The sequence below is a fragment of the Rhinolophus sinicus genome, chromosome 2 (genome assembly GCF_057876585.1).
Source record: "Rhinolophus sinicus isolate RSI-liver-muscle chromosome 2, RSI-T2T, whole genome shotgun sequence".
NCBI lineage: Eukaryota > Metazoa > Chordata > Mammalia > Chiroptera > Rhinolophidae > Rhinolophus > Rhinolophus sinicus.
Window position 1 is genome coordinate 180,796,862 of NC_142502.1, and position 20,697 is coordinate 180,817,558.

General features: G+C 43.9%; 1 long non-coding RNA gene across 1 annotated transcript in view; it reads right to left on the reverse strand.

Moving 5' to 3' along the window:
• Positions 1-19,378: 19,378 nt before the first annotated feature.
• Positions 19,379-20,697, reverse strand: part of LOC148758966 (uncharacterized) — a 385,483-nt gene continuing 384,164 nt past the window's right edge. Inside the window, exon 4 of the long non-coding RNA XR_016019886.1 lies at positions 19,379-19,613. This is a non-coding gene — a long non-coding RNA (uncharacterized LOC148758966). The remainder of the gene's footprint in view (positions 19,614-20,697) is intronic.

Sequence of the window (20,697 nt, forward strand, 5' to 3'; positions counted from 1 at the left end):
CAACCTCCAGACCGCCCCACTGTCTCCTGTGCGAGGCTGCAGGGAATTCAGCATTCTTAAATGGGCTACACAAACAAGCGCCCTGGATTGGGAATGCAAGGAAAGAGTGCCGGAGGGAGAGCAGAGGCAGTACACAGCCCCACCCCACCCTCATCCCCACCCCGGAAGGATTGTGCCGGCCTGTTGGAGGGTGACTGGGAGCCATGTGGCTGCAGTGGGTGAGAATGAGGTGATCAGAGAGCTGAGAGCCAGATCCGGGGCAGAGGAATGTCAGTGGCCTTCTAGGTCATAGTAAGGATTTGGGCTTCCACCCTGAGTGAAATGGTGAGTGTAATGCAGGTGTCATGCGGGGTCCCTGGTCGCGCTCCCCACACAGGAACACAGGATATGGTGAGGCCACAAAGGAACACCCACGGAGCCATAGATAGGGGAGTCATACCACTATAGTCTTGCTGGCAGCTGGGTTGGAGACACAGGAAGCAGGAGCCACACGATCCGCAACCTGCCGTCCACTTCTCTCTGCCAACCAACCCCACTTGCTAGCTGCAATCCGCCCTGCTAACTGCAATCCGCTCTTGCTAGCTCAGCCACCATCTTCTTGCTAGCCCCCATTTGCTGCTAGTGTAGCCACGGCAGTTATATTAGTGGCCAATGGCTCACTGGTTACAGCTGACGGCCAACTAGCCACAGCTGATGGCCATGCAATCACAGTTGATGGCCATTTACTACCTGAGCCAGCACCTTTCCACGTGAGGCCGAGAGCCTGGAAACTGCACTCCTGGCTCTGTCCCCACAGTGAGTCACTGCAGAGTTTTCAGTAGAGGAGGGACATAATACACATTGCATTTTTAAAAGAACACTATGACTTCTTTGTTGAGACTGTAGCCTGTGAGCTGCCCAGGAGAAAAAAAGGGAAATGAAGGGAGGAGTTAGGAGACCACCACAGTCATCCAGAGGAGGGGGGGTGGCTTGGACCCACGTGGGCACGGTGGGAGCTCTGAGAAACAGTTGGGATCCTGGATGGATTTTGCCTTCATCCCAATTGTCTGACTCCAAGCAATGGCCCATCCAAGAATGCTGCTATATGTCTGAAACTGCACAGTAGGTCAGCAATACTTTCCATTATGAATGAATAAATGAATGAGTGAGTGAATGAATGAACAGAGGCACCAGATCTGGAGGATTTAGATGCTGGTTCTCAGAAACACATTCCCAGATATCTCACTTTGGCTGTAACCTGCCACTGTGAGGGACATAGAAACTAAAATGAACTGAATTATGTCCCTAGTTGTGGTGTGGGACAAGAACTGGTTTTTAAAGGAGAGAGAGAGAGAGAGAGCGAGAGCGAGAGCGAGAGCGAGAGAGAGAGAGAGAGAGAGAGCGCTGGTCGATTTCATTTTTTGGCGCTTTTTCTAATTTGTGCAGGAGAAATCACCAGAGAGCACAAAAGTGGGAATTTTGATTCCCCTGAATGAAATGTAAGAGAGAGGCTAATACCTGAAAGAAATGCGGATGGCAGCTGAGGGAGCAGGAAGTCTGGCTGACTGGCACAGAGAGCTCAAGAGGGAGGCTGCCATGTGGTCAGCCTCCATCTGGAGGAAACGTGCAGGCACTGGGCTCTCACAGGTAGAGGGGATTAGGGGCAAGTCTCAGTACAGCCCATTCAGGTTAGCGTGACACATCCTGGGCTCCTCAGTCTGTCCTGTGGTGTGGTGACATGTTCTCGCTCCTCCCCCACACAGCTCACTTCCAGTGGGTGTGGGCATTTTATCCAGTACAGATCGCAGAGTGGCTCCATCCACACACTCCACTTCAAGCCTTGCAGCACCTGGTGAGGCAGGAAGTATTACCTTTAGGATAATTCTTTATTACAAAAGAAACGGAGGCCCAGGGTTTGGAAGTGACGTATACAGGATGCTGTAGCAAGTTAGAGAGACCAGCTTGCCGGTCACACCCCAGCTTCCTCTCTTCAGAGTCTTCTGGATATCCCAGCAGGGCCAGCAGACACATCTCACTGAGGGGCTAATGAGGGAACACGGGGTGGCTGAGTGTGAAAATGACGTAATGGGAAGATCCTAGCACTGAACCCCTCAGCCACAGGGGTACCAGTGCCAAACAGTTATTCCTTTGCACAGAGGCCTGTAGGAGCAGGTGGCATGCTTATCGCCTGCCTCCCTTAAAAGACATGAGTTAGATCCATTTTAACTAGCGATTTTGATGACTATAAGCTTCTAGAAAAATAGCTCTTAACCCTGGCGACACAATGAGAATCACTTAGTAACTTGAAAAAAATACAGATGCCTGAGCCTAGCAATAGAGTTTCTCTTTCAATTGGTCTGGGGCATTCTAGTGAGGCGACGTGGGAAGAAACATTAGAAAGTTGCCTCTTAGGATCTACATACCATGTTGTCTGAACAGGAGGTAGGATAACTGAAATCCTTAATTATGCTTATATTCATTAATATGTAAGCTATTGGAAAGAATGTGATTTTGACATCTACAAATATAACAGTCTTTTCACTATTTGGGATTCTTTAGGTAGCATGAATTTCCATGAACAAAATTAGCTGACTGAATTCGAATCAGCTGCTTGATAAGTAAGACTAATTTTAAAGAGCCTGATACGTATTGATAAATCGCCCTCCAGAAAGTGTGTACCAATTTGTGTTCCCATCATTTTGTTTTATAGAAATGCCTATGTCCAAATTCTAAATCACCAGAACTTTTCAGTTGTGAAATGGGCTTCCTCGGGAGGTAGTGGATGAACTTCTTATTACTGGGAGTGTTCACGTGCAGAACACTGAAAGCACCTCTGCTATATCAGGCCCAGGTCCTGGCTACTTCCGAGGGCAGAGGAGACTGGGAGCCACAGGAACCCTTCAGACAACTGCTGGACAAATCTGGGGTGGGAAGGCAGGTGGGCCACGTAGAATACTCACGAACAACTGACACAAGGGCAATGCTCAGGAAACAAAGCTGGAGGTGATGACATGAAAATGGCAACAGTCAGGAAGACTGAGGGTGATGATGTGGGAAGGAAGATCTGGAGCTTTCCAAGGGACTTCTCTAGGTTCCCTGTCTCTCGGACCAGAGGCTCCTCCCATATTTCAGATGGTTTGACAGTTGGGTGTAAATGACATACATTTGGGGGCAGGGAGTGGGAAACAACCTGAAATAATTGTAAAATGTATTGTCAGTCTTTCCAAAACAGGCGACCAGTGGAAAGCGAAAGGTATGTGGAGACAGACAGACCTGACTTTGAACCAAAGCTCTTCCAAATAGACCACCTGGGCTGTCTACTTCTCTGAGCCTCTGAAATGATGGCCCAATGTTGTTCTCTCCGGGTTCTTGAGATAACTGAAATGTCCGTTTGCATGTGAAGCACCAAGTATGGGACATGGCACATAATATATAATCAATAAGAGGCGTCCACTATTACACTGTTAATTAGAACATACTTACAGCTTTCGTTTTACACAGAGGTAATTAAATGGTGAGAATGATGGTCATCATGATAATTATAATAATAATTATAAGAGCAACCACCTGTTAAGGACAAATGTGTTAGACATTGTATGAATATAAAACCCTGACATTTATTTGGCCCTTCATAATTGTCTAAACAGCTTTATCTTCATAAAAAAACAAAAACAAAAAGCTAAACACAGCGTATAGTGTATGTATTATAAATACAAAGTAGATAGAATATGTATTACAAATGAAGAATCAAGAGGTCCTAATGATTTGTCTAATGGCACAGAGAAAGTAAAATGATTTAAGTAAGATTAAGTAAACTGACTCCCACCCACTCTAGGTCCTATCATTCAGAAGTATTCTTATAGCAATAAGAATATATTTTGTGATATATTTTCAGCCCTTTAGGTATCAGCATTTTAAGCACTTAAGCTTGTTTGAAGTATTGTTTAAATAAAGTGCACCTAGTCCTGCTTGAATTCCATCTTTCCCATCTTTAGAACAAGATCTGATGTTGAAGACATTGTTGGAGATCTCGACATGTCTGGTTTGGGGTCTTCCCCCTACACTCCAGGAAGTTTCCTTATTGACTCCAGACTCCAGCAAATCCCCAGAGCCCAGGCGTTTTACATGTCTGTGGTAGGGAGAGACTTAGAGCTTGCTTCTCAGGCCAGGTTCTGTTTACACTTCCTTGATCAGGGATAATGATTTGTTTACAGGAGACATTCTGTCTTCATTAAACTCATTTCTGGACAACCAATAGAGAGAATAAGATGACAGTGCACATGTGTATTTGAAGTTCATACATCCTGCCTTGCTCAAGAGGGACCAAGGCTCAGCCAAGACTTTTTGGTACGGACACCTAGGATCAGGACCTCAGCTATTCTACTTGAATTAAGGAAGGATGACCCTTCCACAAAGCAACATAAATAAAGGCTCAATAAATGATTTTGCTAATTATTCTTCTCTGATACCTGATACCTTAGCGTGAGAAAAGCCTTGCCTAGTATATTTTATATTCAGTGCAGTCTGCCTTCTAGCCCCATTAAAAATAATCATATTTGAAGATGTTTAATAAACAAGCTAGTAACATATCTATAATTAACTTTGGTGCTTATCTTTGCCGGCTCAATATAGAGACGTGTCCACTGACCTTAATTAGTTGATGTATTGTATAAACTGTAAGACTCATGTTTTAATTTGAGATTTAGATCAGAACAAAAGAATGTACACTTGTCTTGCCTTTTTTAAAAAAAAGGGGGGGAATATTTTTAATTAGCTAACTACAACATTTTTAATGCCTCTTATTTATACAGATGATTTGCAATGCAAAAAGAACACTCACAGCGTTGAGAAGAAATAAGGACCATGTAGTTCACTTACCATTCATTGCTAGTTCTTACTTTTTTGTTTCGCTCTACTTTCCTTCTTCAAGCTAATGTATAGGTCGTCCTTCCATTTGCCTTAGATCTGTTTATTGTCAGACTTATGCACAGGTTCAACCCTTGTACTGGTGCAGGTCTGAAAAATAATGTTGTTGTTGTTTTAAAAAAAGGATGTTTGTGAGTGACAGTGGACCTAGCACTGAGTGAGCATCCTGTGGCTGCCTTCATCCCCACCTGGGCATAGTCTCCAGGTAGGTCACAGTCTCGAAGGCCCCTAGGATCAATGGCAGCAGCTGCAGCCATGGGCAACATGTCCTTATTGCTGAGCAATCTTCTTAAGTTTGAACAGATGGGGTTACTCTACAGGGAGGGGCTAGCATGCTCTTCAGATCTGCTAATGTAATAAAGGCCTGGTCCGGTCATCGGCAGACAGAACTAAGAGACCCCGATGTCCACTGAAAGTCAGACAGTGACAATGCCAGCATGGGCTCTGTGTGTGCTGGGTCCAAAGACTCACTCCCAGAGGAAGGCATGTGGGGGGTTGTATCAACCCCAGGCCTGAATACAGATACTAAAAGTTCACTGCACGGATATGGACAATGCAAGAGGAATGGCGGGTCATCTCTGCTTAGATGGCCCAGCAAATCTTCTCTGCTCAGTCAGCCAAGTAGATGACTTCGGTTAGGTAAAAATTAGGTAAGTTGTCATCCACTGTTCTGGGAGAAAAGAGTTATGGGACTTTTTCTGCCTTGTTTAATAAAGCCAGTCCTGCCTGATACCCTTGGTGAGTAGAGCTGAGTAGTGGAAAAGCAGCGAGCAAGTTTTTACAAGGAAACTTCTGGAAAGAAAGAGGCTGAGTTCTTTACTTCTCTTTTGAGATTTTCTGTTACTGAGTCCTCTCTGGAAATACGAGATAGCACCCATTGCAGTCCACTGTCAGGAGAATGGCGGGATCTGGGTGGGCCAGGCTCAACACTAGGTACATTGTGAGAGCAAGGCGGGGTCTTGCACTACCCGTTGCTGAGGAAAGATGGTAGCCCCTGCATACACAGTGCTGCTGGCCCAGAAGATGGCATTTAGTTACAGTGACTGAGGGTGTGAGTAAAAACTACAAGGGCTGTAATCTGGGGAGCACTGGGGCTAGGGTGGGATACAGGTCAGTAAGGCACCATAGAAACAGTGGGAAGGGACTCTCATTCTGGCCAGGACCAGTTTTCCCCTAAAGCCCACTAGGCTACTGACCAAACTCTAGCTCTCTCTTCATCTGGCACTTAGAAACAGGACAGATCCCTTAGACATAAGGGTCTTTGACTAAGGACCCTGACTTAGACCCAACGGTCCTTGATATGCTAGTGGACAACTGGAGTAGGGGTTGGCCTTGAGAGGAAGATAAAGAACTTTCTGCTAAGCTGGGCAAATAGGGCTTGGAGGATTCACTGGAAAAATTAGAAATACCTGACTGTATTTATTCTCAAGCTGGTAAAAGAGTCCCTACCAGTCACGTGTACAGTGGTTTACGCAATCTGCCTGTACAGGTGTGTTGGGGGAATTTGTCAGTGTGTCATTCGGGTCTGGCATAGTGCCTGGCCCATAGCACATCCTCAGTCAATGTCTGTGGCAGTAGCCCCTGGAGTGAGTACAGATGGCAGGAAGGGATCGGAGCCAATAAGAATGATGCTTCACTTCATCAGTGTTTCTAGAAAACTCTCTCTTATTGTCAGCACAGTGCTGGGGTAGGAGTGGGGTGTGCACAGCAAAGAATGAAAGAAACAGTCAGGACCGCAGAGGTCCCAGTGCCTGGGGAATGACACTCACACTCAGGCCATGGATCTAAGAAAGTACAAATGACTGTGGGCTGCATCCGTTATGCTCTTGGGTTGTCAGACATAAACTGAGTGGTTACCGGAAGCGATGGGGATTATTCAGAGCTGAAGACAATGGGGGAAGCCTGTACAGATGACTGGCCCAGCAGTTCCCAGGGAGGCCTGGGCTATGCCACACATCAAAACAAACCTACCTCGGCAGGGGAGGGGGACAAAAATGGTTTCCCAAGTTGTGCACCTGCTCTTGGCAGCCACAGGTCTATTGCTAGGATACCTTTGAGAATAAGGTAAACAGGGATGCCAGAGGAGCAAGGAACAGGCAGGCCGTGGTCTCGTGGAGATGGCATGGGCTCTGGGCAGCTCTGAGAGAAGCGTGCCACTTGACAGCAGGGCTTCGTCTGTGTCAGCTTTTGTTCCTACTCCTGCTGAAACCCAATCCCTTCGCCCTCCTCCTGAATATCCTTCCTCTGCCTCATCCCTCTCCTTACTCACCATGTGTCAGCCCTTCTGCTATTTAGAGACAGTCTCCATCTTCCTCTGAATCGTCTCTTTTCCAGACCAAACCCTCCCACTGCCTTCCTTCTTCCAGATACGAAGTATCTTCAAGGTGCCACCCTCCAGTTGGGGGTCTGGAGGGCTTGTGCTTTTAGACCATCCCAGAGTCCGTGGAGGGGGTCCCCCGCCTGGGAGAGAGGCCCTGAGCAGCAGGCAATGACCTCAGCCCTGGTTCACCTAGGACTGCTACTCTGAGAAAATGTCTATGGCTCTTTGTGACTTGATTTTCTCAGCTGTAAAATGGAGCTAATGACATGGATGGCAGGCCTCAAAGCCAGGGTCTAAAGGTTTGCCTCTGGCCAGAGGCTTTAGCGCTCTGTGTCTGTGGGAATGCTAAGTTGACATGTTTATGGAGCCAGCTTGTTTCCAGTGGTCCTTTCTTCTTGATCCTCACCGTGACTCACAGCCACGTCTGATTTACCTGCTCAGAGTGCATTTTGACTTAGAAAGCGTCCCACGGTTCACAGACACGTTCTTCTGGTGGGGCAAAGGAAGGTCTTCGGATGGTCCCTAAGATTGAGTGACACGGTTGAGTCTCAGAGATACTCATGGATTAGCCAAAATCACACAGGAAGGAGCTCACAGAAGGCAAGGGACCAGCAAGATAAGCTTTCCCACAGCCATAGACATGTGTCAGGAAAAACTGCCCTCCCCCTGGCAGTACAACAAAGAGACTCAATGCACAGATTGAGGCTCAAACACTCCTGCCTTTGATTCTCAGGGCTGACCACATGCTGTGCCTTTGAGGGGGGAGGGGGGACAAGTTACTTAACCTCTCAGAGCCTCAGTTTCCCTCCTTGCCAGGATCGGGAATAAAAATGGCATCACACCCTAAGAGAGCCCATAGGGGTGGAGCAGCGACTTGCTCAAGGCCACACAGTGACCCATGGATGCCCACGGAGCGCTCCTGAGCGTTTCCTGTGCCGCCCCAGCGACCCGGACCGCCCCTAGATGGTGCTGGTGCACCGGGCAGCGCCCCGCCTGTAGCTTTGCTGGGTGGCTGCGGTAGTCTGTGGGCCGGGACAAAGGAAGGGCTAGAGGGGCGCGGCGAATGGGCGGCCCGCAGCGACCCCTGCAATGCGGAGCTGCAGCTTTTGTGGAGAGAGAGCCACCGTCCGCACGCGAACCCCCGGCTGAGAGGGAGTGGGTGCGCCCAGGGGCCCGCGAGTGGAGTCCGTGCCTGCCCACCAGCCCCGCCACCCACCCCTGCAGGGAAGCAGGTGGGATGAGCCGGCCAGGGGTTCTCTGAGGAGCTGGGGAGTGAGCCCCTCCTTCAGGCAAGGTGGTGGTGGCGATTTGAAAAGCCCTTTGATCCCATGCGCCAATCCAAGTTCCTCAGGCAGTCACTCCTTCATTGATTATTAATCCACAGATTCTGGACTGCAAAGGATGTGACCAGTGACTCTTGGGAAGAGGCCACGGCCAGCTGTGGGGCCTGGTCACATCCCTTCACCGCTGTGAGTTTCACTCTCCCCACGTGTAAAGTGGGAGTACACAAGCCTGCCCTGTCTCCTTAGCTTCCTACTGCTCATGCCCAGCGGTGGGGCTGGGCTAGGGACATCCATGACTGAATGAGACACAACCCTACCCAAGGAGGCCCAGTAGGTGGGCCAAACAGGGACACTCAAAAACCTTGGCCCGAGAGAGGATAGTGACAGGAGGAACTGCAGGGGGAGGAAGCTCGTAGAAATGCCTGGAAACCGCATGGCAGCTGTAAACATTGTTACTACCTCTAAGTAAGGGCAAGTGAGCTTGGTTTTAAAGTCCCTTTCACGACTCACATTGTTTTACTTTGAGTTTCTAGGGCTCCTGTTCTCAGCATGTCATACCTCTTATCTCAGGCGAAGCAGTTCTGGGTACTGGTTGAAAGAATAGCCTGGAGTCAGACAGGATTTGAACCCCAGTCCTGCCCCATTTTCTCTCTGGTTAATTCACTTCTCCAAGACTTCATTCCCTCATCGCTAAACGTTGGTGCTGAAAAAAGCTATGCTGCTAGGGTGCGGGTGGCTTTGTGGTAATATATGTTTTATACCATGTTTAGTAGCCAAGGTTCCTTGATGCCCCAGACAGGCTTGGGACTCAGAGACATGGGTCTTAATCTTGTTGAGGGATCTTAGGGAAACCGCTTCTCCTAAGAATTCAATTGTCCTAGCCATGCCAGCTTGACGGAAGAGACATGTGTCCTCTGATGGCCAGGGTTCCCTCCTGCCCACCCCTACCGTCTGTTTCTCGCAGACGGCTGTCTTCCAGTCCGTAATGGGGCGTATAGTATGATGATCAAGGCCATGAACCACAGCCAGACTGCCTAGGTTTACATTCCAGCGATGTGACCTGGTGTGTGACCTTGGGCAAGTTATCTGTGCCTCAGTTTCCTCATTTGTAAAATAGAGATGATGATGTGATGATGGTAATAATAATATAAAGCTTGGTTAGCGGAGACTAGGTGGTGGTAACAAATCAACTAAAAAATGTATTAGCTCAACATAAGAGAAGGCTATCTCTCATTTGCAAAACAGTTGAGGATAGTTTCAGGTGAGCAGGGGATTCTGTCCCAGTCATTTAGAGGACTCAGACTGACAGTCGTTCTACCAAGTGTCACATCTGGTGTTCAGAGACGCCGCGAGGTAGAGGAACGTGGAGGGGAACCCACGAGAGCAGCCTGGACTGGCCTGGCCTGGAAGAGGCACATGTACCTTCCACCCAGACCACCGGCCAGCACTGAGTGGCATGACACACCTGACCCAGGGAAGCCTGGAAACAGTCTCAGCTGTGTGCCCAGGAAGAAGAGGAGAATGGATCAGAAAAACCAGCCAGCAGTCTCTGTCACAATGACCTGTGTTGCAGGGTGTCTTGAAGATAAGATTAGCTTAATGTGTGTGAAGTACTTAGAACAGTGCCTGGCACCTGGTTACACTACATAAATATTAGCTGTTATAATGTCATTGTTATTCTCGCCCCTCAGAGAGTTCATTCAAGATACAGACTGGGATCCTCACCTAGACTTTCCAGCCAGCACTGCAGTGGATTGTTTAGGAAGCCTCTGAACACACTCCCAGTCCAGTCAGGTACATCATGGCCAAGTGTGCTTTTCTAATAGTTATTGTTTCTGTTCTGACACGGAAGCTTCCTGGAAAGCATTTGCTTCCAGAGGCTCTTTATGACAATGCGATGCTTTGAGACGAGGCTCTCGCAGTGCTGACTCTGATTTTCATCCTTCACATGCACGACAGACCACACACACACACCTCCTCCCCTCCCCATGCACCAGATCCCCCATACTTACCTTCCTGCCTCCCCCACAATGGCACAGGGTGTGACACCATACGAACACAGGTATTGGAATCCAATCCAAGAGGTTCATACACAAAGGCTAGCTGGCAATCAGATTTGCCGAATGTTAGTTGTTAAAAGTTATTTCACATCTTTGCCCCTCAGTTTACTTATCTGTAAAAAGGGACTCAGATAATATTGAAGGGTGACAGTTAATGGGTACGAAGCACCAAGCACTGAGTAAGACATAACACATGTTCTTAACAAATAGTAGCTATTGTTGCTTGATCAGTCTTGTGTTACTCTTTGTGGACTCTGCATTTATAGAGTCTTAGTGTGTACCCAGATAGAGGTGAAATAGATCGATATAAGTGGGCTGCCAGGAGTCCAGCCTTTAAAAATGTCTACCACTCGTTCTGCCATGGAATCTCATTTCCAGAACACCCAAGCTTTCATGTGAGAAAGCTCCCAGCCTGCTCCCTCTCTGAGCTCCAGCCCTTGGCTCTCGCTGCATGCTGTGTTTCTACTGTGCTAGGAGTCGTCAATGTCACAAACTACAGTCAGAAATTTCTATTTGGAAGTAGGAAATGAATGACTGTGCTAGGAAGTCAATAGAGAGCACTGGAGCATAAAATGATAGAGTACTTTAATGTAATCTAATAACATTATGGAGTCTTGATATATCCAAGTCACTTAATCCAAGTTACTGAACTAAAGTTTTTAATCCAAGTTACTGAACTAAAGTTTTTACTCTGGACCCAGTGCTGTCCAGGTTCAAAGTCCCAAATAGTTGTATAAAAGTGTCCATTTTCCTATCAGTCAAATGATGACCCTAATATTTACCAACCAGCAATTCAGAAAGGAAAACGAAATATACATACATATGTGTATATATATATATATATATATATATATATATATATATGGAGAGAGAGAGAAAAAAATTTTTACTAATATAAAGTATATGTAGTACACAATTTACAAATGATAATAAAATATTCTTTATTGTAAATTCCATATAGCCAATTGATTCTCACAGAATGCTTTCATTGATTTTTGCCAAGTTTTTACATCTGTTGCCAACCTATGATACCTATTGATGAACAATGCATGTGGCTTAGACCTGGATGTTAGTTAATATTTTCATTTTAGTTAATGAGTAAAATGAACATGAAACAATGAAGGTGTGTACTGGAATTTCACTCGTTTGTCAATGACAAGAGCAACTTCTTTGCTCACTCAGGTAATTGTTTTTGAATACTAAAATACTATTCTTCAATTGTTTTGGTATCCACAATGTTTTAACAGATGTAGACATGGAACAATGTTAAGTTTAATGTACATTATGATCATTTTATCCATCACTCTCTTATGTCAACAAATCAATAAATCAAGCCTTGATTTGTGATGTTTACAGATTTCTATATTGTAAATACTTCCAACCATGACCAATTTAGAGCAACCAACATAACTTCACTGAACACAGAATTGCAAAAATATGTACACACGATTACATAGTATTTTTACCACACAGATAGGACCAACATAAATAACCTCAAGAGCGTAGATAATGGCAAAATGTAGTAACATAATAAGAAGTAATGATTTGAGTATTTACTGTTATTTACTATAATTCATTTAATTGTAAGTTATATAATTTCATTTTTAATAATGGCTATGTTTAACAACCAACTCACAAAATTTCAAAAAATTTAGCAATCAGCTTATGAGATAACTTGAGCAACATACTGTCAATTCACTAGAATTTGGGTTAAAAAAATGTACCATTTTTTGGTATTTTTCAGTAAAGTATAAGGAAAGAGAGAGATAGAGAAAGTGGGTAGGAGGAAACAGTTTATGGAGTGGTTCTGTTTCAACTGAACAGGCATCATTTGTGCCAACAGAAACTATCAGTGTGGGCACCAAACCCTTTGAAAGTCCTGCCTGAACAGAAGTCCATTCTCTGCCCCAATTTTGCTTTTGCCCAGACATGTATAATAGCTCAGCCTCTGGCTATGGCTGGGTGTTCAGCTTTCTTGTTCACCCACATGGAGTGCTGGCTGAAAGGCACAGAGTGTCAGCTGGGAGAAGCATGTGCTCTCTTCCCATCCACTTCTATCCCATCCCCATCTCCCGACTCGTCCATTCCCCGTTCCCAATGCTGAGAGCGAAAATCCAGCCTGTGTCCTTTATCCATGGGCATCCTGTCATCTACAAGTGTGGCTCTCCCTATTTAGATAAAGTGAGTGGGCGTCCTGTTCCCCAAACTCCGGGGAAGTGTAAGTGATGTCATAAGCCCCAGAGAAGAAAAACTGGCCTAGTTTCCCCACCAGGTTTCCCCTGACATTCCTCATCGACATCCTCTAGGACCCCAACCTTTTGATTCTGTCTCACACTTTGGAATGAAATTGAAAGCCATGGAAGAAACATATCACAGGGAAAAGACAAAAGATCAAAAAAGGCCACTGAATCTCTCCCTGTTCACTTCTTGTTAATCTGCCCTCTGGAATTCTGTTTCCCCGTGGGCTACCACTAGCGTAGAGATGGAATGGACTCCTGGCAGATGAGAATAACAAGGCCTACTGAGGGAAAGTCAATTGCCCAAGGTCATGGTGGAACCAAGATTCTCCCCTCCCCTTCCATCTTTGGAGGCCCAGCCCAGAGCACTTCCCAAATAGCCTCTTCACCTTCTGATAGAGTTGGTGGCAAGAAAATTTCTTCAGTCAACAGCTTAAACATCTTGGGCTTTTTCTCTCTCCTTTGACTGTTTCTTCCATTTCCAGAAGCTCTGTGTGTGCCCCTGTTACAATCTTCCACCATATCTGTCCCCACCGTCAGCTCACTGGATTCTGACCCCTTCAGTAACGTGAATCACACCCTCATCATCTCCGCTATAGTCAGGCTAGAGCCCTCACATCTTAACCCCAGCTCAGCCTAACTGAGAGCCTTGAGCAAATTGTTTATCCTGTCTCTGAGCTCCAGTTTCTGTAACTGTAGGGTGCGAATGACAATATCTACTTACAGGGACCTGGTGTACATTGAATGCCGTGATGGTTAAGACTTCCTATTACTATGTCTGGCTCCTGGGAGGACAAAATAAATGCAGCGTGTCATGCCGCTCATATCCTTTTATCTCCACTGGATGCTGCAGAGTCTGGCTGAAAGAGCTCAGGAACAGGACCTGAATGAATGAAGTGACTATGTAATGGAAATTTGTCACCAAACCTCTATCATATTTTCCTCTCAAACATCCCTTGTGTTTTTCCCCTACTCTGACCATTCTTTTTTATAGTTCCACACAATTTCTCACCTGGATTCCTACAACCCTGTCCCTGCTTTCAGCCTATCCCTGTTCTAATCTATTTTATACACACATCAGACTTAGTCTTCCTCAAGCATATCTCAAGGTCAGGTCTATGTCTTATATAACATTTCTATAACTTCCAAACACATTCGGTAAACACCTGATCAGTTAAATATGCAAAGTACATATAGCTTTGTAGATGAAATAAACACACACACACACACACACACACACACACACACACACACACATATATACATATATATATATATATTACTTTCTCCTTCTCTCCTTTTTCTTCTATCCCTCCAAGTTCTTTCTACTACTAATTATAGACACCACCCTTAGCGTTACAAGTTTATACTAACAGACTCGACTGGTCCCACTTCCTTTTGGCAGTCCTACTCCAGGGACTTTGCTAGAGTGGTCTCCACCAGCTGGAGAACTTTCTCTTTTTCTTTATTAATATCAATCTTCCCCAGGCTGTAAGGGTTGCCAAAGTCCCATCTCCTGCAAGAAGTCTCCCTCTGCCATCTCTAGCCGCCTAGCTGACCTCTGACCTCTCCTCACTCCACTAAGGATCTGTAACCCTCATTATCTGCACGCTGCATGCTAACTTGCATGCTGAACGTTTCAGTTGTGTCAGTTTTTGTCTCTTAGCTTCCATGAGAGTCCAGTCTTTGGTTCTTCATTGTCCATGTGTACAATGCGGGACACATGATGGCATTTAATCAAATCCTGTCAGAGTATGATTTGAGGAAATGTCTCATTCCTCTGGCATCTTGGCCTTTTCCAGATAACTGAAGCTGCAGCTGTCAAACACCCAACAAGAATAGTAAGCTCTTTTTAATAGACATCTTTCTGAAATGTATTTGACATTTCCAGAAATTCTGAATTCCCATCTGCCATACAGAACTGTGTAATTTCAAAATCACTCAGCGATGTCATTCTAAAGACCCATTAGCATCCTGAGCACTATCACAGCTCTCTATCTGGTTTTAGGTCTTTCCCCTCCCTCAGTGTCACGCAATGTCACCTGTAATTTTGCTTAGGGCTTTGGTAGCATCTGTCTCTCCTGAATGCCTTCTCCCACCATTCCCTTCCGAGCACTGTGTTTCTTTTGCTAAGGTCCGGGAAACTAGATCACTAGAGGTTGTGAGAAAACATTCTCTTCACACCTCCATCCTAGAAACAGGGAAAATAAAGCATGACATTGACCCTGAAGAACTTAAACTCTCAACAAATACTCCAGTTTCTCTTCAGATCGTATAATTCTTTCACCTTTTTAACTCTCAATGAGCACAACCATAATACAGAATGGCAAAATCTATAATGAAGACATGTACAAGTTAGGGTGACAGCATAGAAAGGGGAATAACAAATGCTTCGGGCTGTAGGAAACTGTAGTAGTTGCTTCGGGCAGTAAAAATTTCAGATAAATTTGAAAAACATAGAGGGGTTTACCAGGAAGAACAGACAGGGCAGACAATTACCAGCAGAGGAAACAGCATATGTGAGTAACTGAAGGAAAACAAGAATCTAGACTCCATGAGACTTTGGAAGAGGGTATAAGAAGCAATGCACATAATCTTTAATGCTGGGGCTTTCTGACAGCTCCTGTGGGTACCCAGGGACTCTTTTGATGAGTTCAGGATCAAAAGGTCCTGAATGAGTCAGATTGCTGGGAAATGGACCTGTGGATAAATGGGGTCTAATTGTGGCTTGGCATGTTGGCTGCTTGAAAGGACCTTGGCCATGGCTGTGGTAAAGAACAAAATTTCTAAAGGCCTGCAAATGCAATGGTACTTCTAAAATCAATTAGAACTAACCAATTGCAAGAAGAAAATAACTCAAGAGAATATTTTATGATATCAAATATTGGATGTCAGGGTTGGAAGTTCTCTTAGAACAGATCTATTTTACCCTCATTGTTGATTATTTGGTGATTAATTGAAGATGGAGATAATGTAGGAGATTTGCTGAAACTGATCCAGCTGGTGGGAGAGCAGAGACTAACATTCTAAGTCTCCTGACGTCCAGTCCTCTGGGTTTCTTCTACTATAAAAGTGTGCCTTTTCAATTAGTTATTGACTTCATTAGTTAATTTAACAAATGCTTGTTGAGTGTGTGGGACCCAGTGAATATTTGAGTTGGACTAGGAATTGGAAACGAAGACCAGAGGCAAGGAACCCCTGTTGCCTTTGAATTGAGTTCCCGGTAGTATAAGCGTGTGTTGTGATATCAATTGATTCACCTCCTAAACAACATCAAACACTTTCAAAGGTGTTATTTAACTAGGCCTTCAGAAATATTTGTTTGCACCCGCTCAATGCCGGGGACATAGTAGTGAACAAACTCTCCAAGTCCTCATCGTCATAGAATTCATATTTATTGGGGACAGACATATCTACATACCTAACATACACATTTTGATATCTAACATGTCAGGATACTGGTAAATGCTGTGACGAGAAATAAATCAGAAAAAAGAGATAGAGAGGGACAGGGAGTCTGGTTTTAGACAAAACGATAAAGAAGGGCTTCCTGAGGAGGTGACATAGGGACAGAGACATAAATGAAGTCAGGGAGTGGTCCATGTACCTTGAGGGAGAAGAGCCTGCCTGATGGACCGACAGAACTTGCAAAGGCCTCGAGAGGGGGGTTCGCTTGGTGTGTTTCAGGAATAGTAAGATCCATGCGGCAGGAGCAGAACGAGCACGGGAGAGAGCTCCAGGAGAGGGGGTCAGTTGGGGGCTGTGGGCCCAGGTCCTGAAGAACCAAAGGCTATAACAGAAGAGGAAACGATAGAGAGAGAGAGAGAGAGAGAAAGAGAAATTCTGGACCAGGGAACCAAAGCCTCAGATTCCAGTATTTTCTCTGCCACTGACTTCCTAAATGACTCTGGGCTTCTAATTTCCCCTCCCAGGCCTCCGTCTTCCTATCTATGTGGTGAGGGAATTGGAGGTGATGTTTTAGGACCTCCCAGCTCTGGGGCCTGTTGACCTTGCTTATGCATTTCAGATTTACCCCTGGGGTGGAGAGTGGAGCACTCAGGGGGACATACAGCCTTCCGTGTACATTTGTGCCAGGAGCTGTCAATGTGGGCTGTGCATTTTCCTGAACTTTCTGGTTGTCTCTTTACAGGCAGTCAGAGGTGGTTGAAGTTTCAGGCATTCGAGACCACCAAATTCTTTGTGTTCATAGACTTTCTTGAACAGTTTGAGGGGGACTTCCAATGAATCTCATCTGTAAACTGAAGCCATACAAATGTTATGGGCCACCAGCAAATACAGCTCATCTTGGTGGGAAGTTATTGTACATCTCCTTTCATAACGGGTAAAATCACATCCTTTGCAAGTTGTGCATCCTCCGTGAAGACTTTCTTCTTCTAATGATTGGCTGTCACTCTGTCTTTGTAAAGTGGGTAATGGAATTATTTTTAAAGCTTCACTTAACAGGCTTGCTCTTTGTAAAGGCCCGCTTGAGGAATGCGAGCATCTTTAGATAGGGAAGTGACAACTGTCTCTGACATTAAATAGATCTCTCTTTACCTGTCCTGTTAAACATCCAAAATATCAAACTCCTCTTCCATGTGACAGTGGTTCAGATTTGTGCTCTACGTCGTAGAGAACACAGCTGGTGAACACACCGGGAGGTACATAGAGCCAGATCAGGGTTACATTGAAAGGCAGGCCTTTTAACAGCTCCATCTAAAGATGAAAAAAAATGCTGCCTCTGGAGGCTCTAAGTTTCTCGTTACTAGAGATGCTCAAGAAAAGACCATTAGGCAGGATATTATAGACAGAAAGTAGATGTCAGTCAGAGAACGAACAAGCTGTCTTCAATAAGCCCTTCCCACTCTAAGATCTTCTTACTCATTAGCATAATCTCCCTTAATCTGAATTTTTATGATACAATGGCAGATCAGAAGATTTTCAATGCCATGTTCATCGCCATGGGCCTTTGCCACTAAGATAAGACCAGCAGGGACTGACTACAAATCTGTGCAGCCAAAGAAGTGGGTTTGAAGTTATGTGCCATGGTTTAGAGGATCCTCTCACCAATGGGGAGAGAGGAGTGTGTGTGTGTGTGTGTGTGTGTGTGTCTGTGTGTGTGTCTGTGTGTGTAACTGACTCCATCTGCACTATTTACCTGAGCTGAGTTCTTTGTCTTTTAGATCTTATTTTCTGTTTTTTAAAATCACAGGTTTAAATTGGTCTCAGTAGCTTATATTCAGAAATGGTCTTGGTACTACTACATTTTATGCCTTACCCAAGTAGAGTATTAATTTGGGGTTAAATAATAGAACCCATATGTAAATTTTTTCTTTCTTCATGATAAACCAATTAGAGGCCCATAGGAAAACGCCAAAGATTGTATATAATCCATTCAAAAGTTACAGAGTGTTTTAAATGGTTAGGTGTTTCTAGCTCATGATGGAGACCTGAACATGCATATTTACCAACTCTCCCTTCCCAATTTCCATTGAAATGACAAAAATATAATAATAAATAAATAAACAGCAGTGCCTGAAGCCATAGAAGTATCGAGAACAGGAATCGGGAAACAGGCATACCAGTAAATGTAACACATTTCTAAAAGATGGCAAGTAGATTTAATCAAATGAATGGCTAACCCAGAGTGAAGAAAGTGGATGACTAGAAAAGGAGAGGAAAATGTTGCACCTGAGGGGCAGCTGTGTGTCAACGAAGTCCTGTACAGGTCCTATATTTGAAGTGGGTGTAGAAAGCCAAGAATCAAGGAGTAGTTACTACGCTATTTAGTAAAAAGACTCATCATGGAAGAGCTGAACTACTCAATCTTCTCTCCCTATGTAGAGCAACCTGCAGTTACCTGCCTCTAGGCAGAGAAGACTGCGTTCTATAGAAACTGACAATTGCTGAGGGAAGTCGTATGTGCCAAGTATTAGAGCTGGCCTCAGAGTGAAACCCTTCTGATACGGCAGGTTGATGGAGGTGGAAAACTGCAGGCAAGGCAGTCTGCTCGCAAAATCCAATCAAAATCTTGCCAGTCAACACAAACACGTACACTCACACATAGTTCACCATCAGTCTTTCCATCCAGGAGAAAGCCTTGCTGGGCAAACAAGCCAACATAAGATTGGAAGAGACTTATGGCGGCTATGGGTATTAGTCAAATAATTCTTCATTCATAAATATGAACGGGCTCCGAAGATTTGCTCTACATTTCAGTGCACAGGGGTGGGGAGTGGGGTGGTTAGGGAAGCAAGATAAGAAATGGGAATAACTCAGCTCCTAAAGAAGAAATAGAGTTAATCCAGACAAACAGAATGTAAAAGTGTAATGATTATTGTTAGAGAGATTTTAGATAATAGTAAAATTATGTTTTAAATGGGAATCACTAAAAGAAAAACATTTGGAGAATTAGAAACACTTATGTGAAATTTATTTAAAAATTATAATTTGCCAAAAAAAATCCATAGAACGTACTAAAAATAAAATCAGGGCTATCTCCCAGAAAGGAGAACAAAAATCAACAGCAGGTAAATGAAAGACAAAAAATTTTAAAATAAAGAATACCAATTCAGGATATCCACAATCCAACTAATGAATATGCCAGGAAAAAAGAACAGAGAAAATAAAAACATAAGATTATCAAATAAATAATAGAATACACATTTTCAGAGTGAAAGACCACAAATCTTTACCTTGCAATGACCACTAACGATCAAGCAGCAGGATGATGAAACGTAATCCACATTTCGATGCACACATCCTTAAGAAAGTCCAGCATGTTGAAAATTAAAATCAAGCTCAGGTGCTTAGGGGAAGAAAGTGAGAAAAAACTAATATAAAAACGGAAAAAATTAAACGAACCAAAAAATCAGATTATCAACTGACTTCTCATCAGCAACATTAGAAGCAAATGGTGAAGTCCTTAAATATTATGGAATAAAGGCATTTTCATTGATGCAAGAACTCGGAAAGTTACTTTTCACCCACTATTCCTGAAGGTAAAGTGCTTGATGTTTGGCAGCAAAATAATAAACACATACACACTACAAAAAAAGATGTGAGAGTCAAGAAACAGTGAATCTAGTCCAGGAGGAAACGAAAACAACAACAAAACCCCAGTTAGACTGAAAAGCAGCAGGTTGGGAAAGCAATTGGTCCCAATGAGATCATTAAAGAATGAACATGATTGATTAAAAGATGGATATTGTAATAAATATTGTAAAGAAAGCATATGTTTCTTTGATAACCAAGAAAAAAGCAATTGGGAGCACCAAAAGAAATACAAAATCATACTACAAATTTAAGAATCAAACATAAAGCAAACTAAAATATGGGATGGTTTAGGGTATTTAATGAAGCAAAAGAGAAAAGCATCATTCTGAGTATATTGCTTGGATCTCTTTTAACCGTCTTAAGGGACAAAGGGTTCTGTTTTCTTTCTTTTTTGCTGGTGCAAGTGCATTACTTGGTGTAACAGTGAATAATATTAATATGATCAAATATTTAAAATTCTATTTATTGGTTTTCTTGTATAGAATCAATCTATAGATAAAAATTAAAAGACTTAATCATAGTAATAGAATGTAATTATTTTGTAAATCTTGACACTGTAAAAGTCACCATAGAGGTGCCATGCTGGAAAAGTGTTAAATAGATGAGGGATAGAAGGTAATGATTTTCTCATCCTATCATATGAGAAAAGAGACTCTGCTAATAGTTGGTGGAACAAGAAACACAACTTTAAATATATCACTTAAAATAACCAAGTGGACAAATAAATAAATAGAACTACAATTATAATATTTAGAATTATGGCTCTAAGTATAAGAATGACAAATTTCAGAAAAGGTTAAAAGTAGTTAACACTGGGGAATAGACTTTGGGAGAGA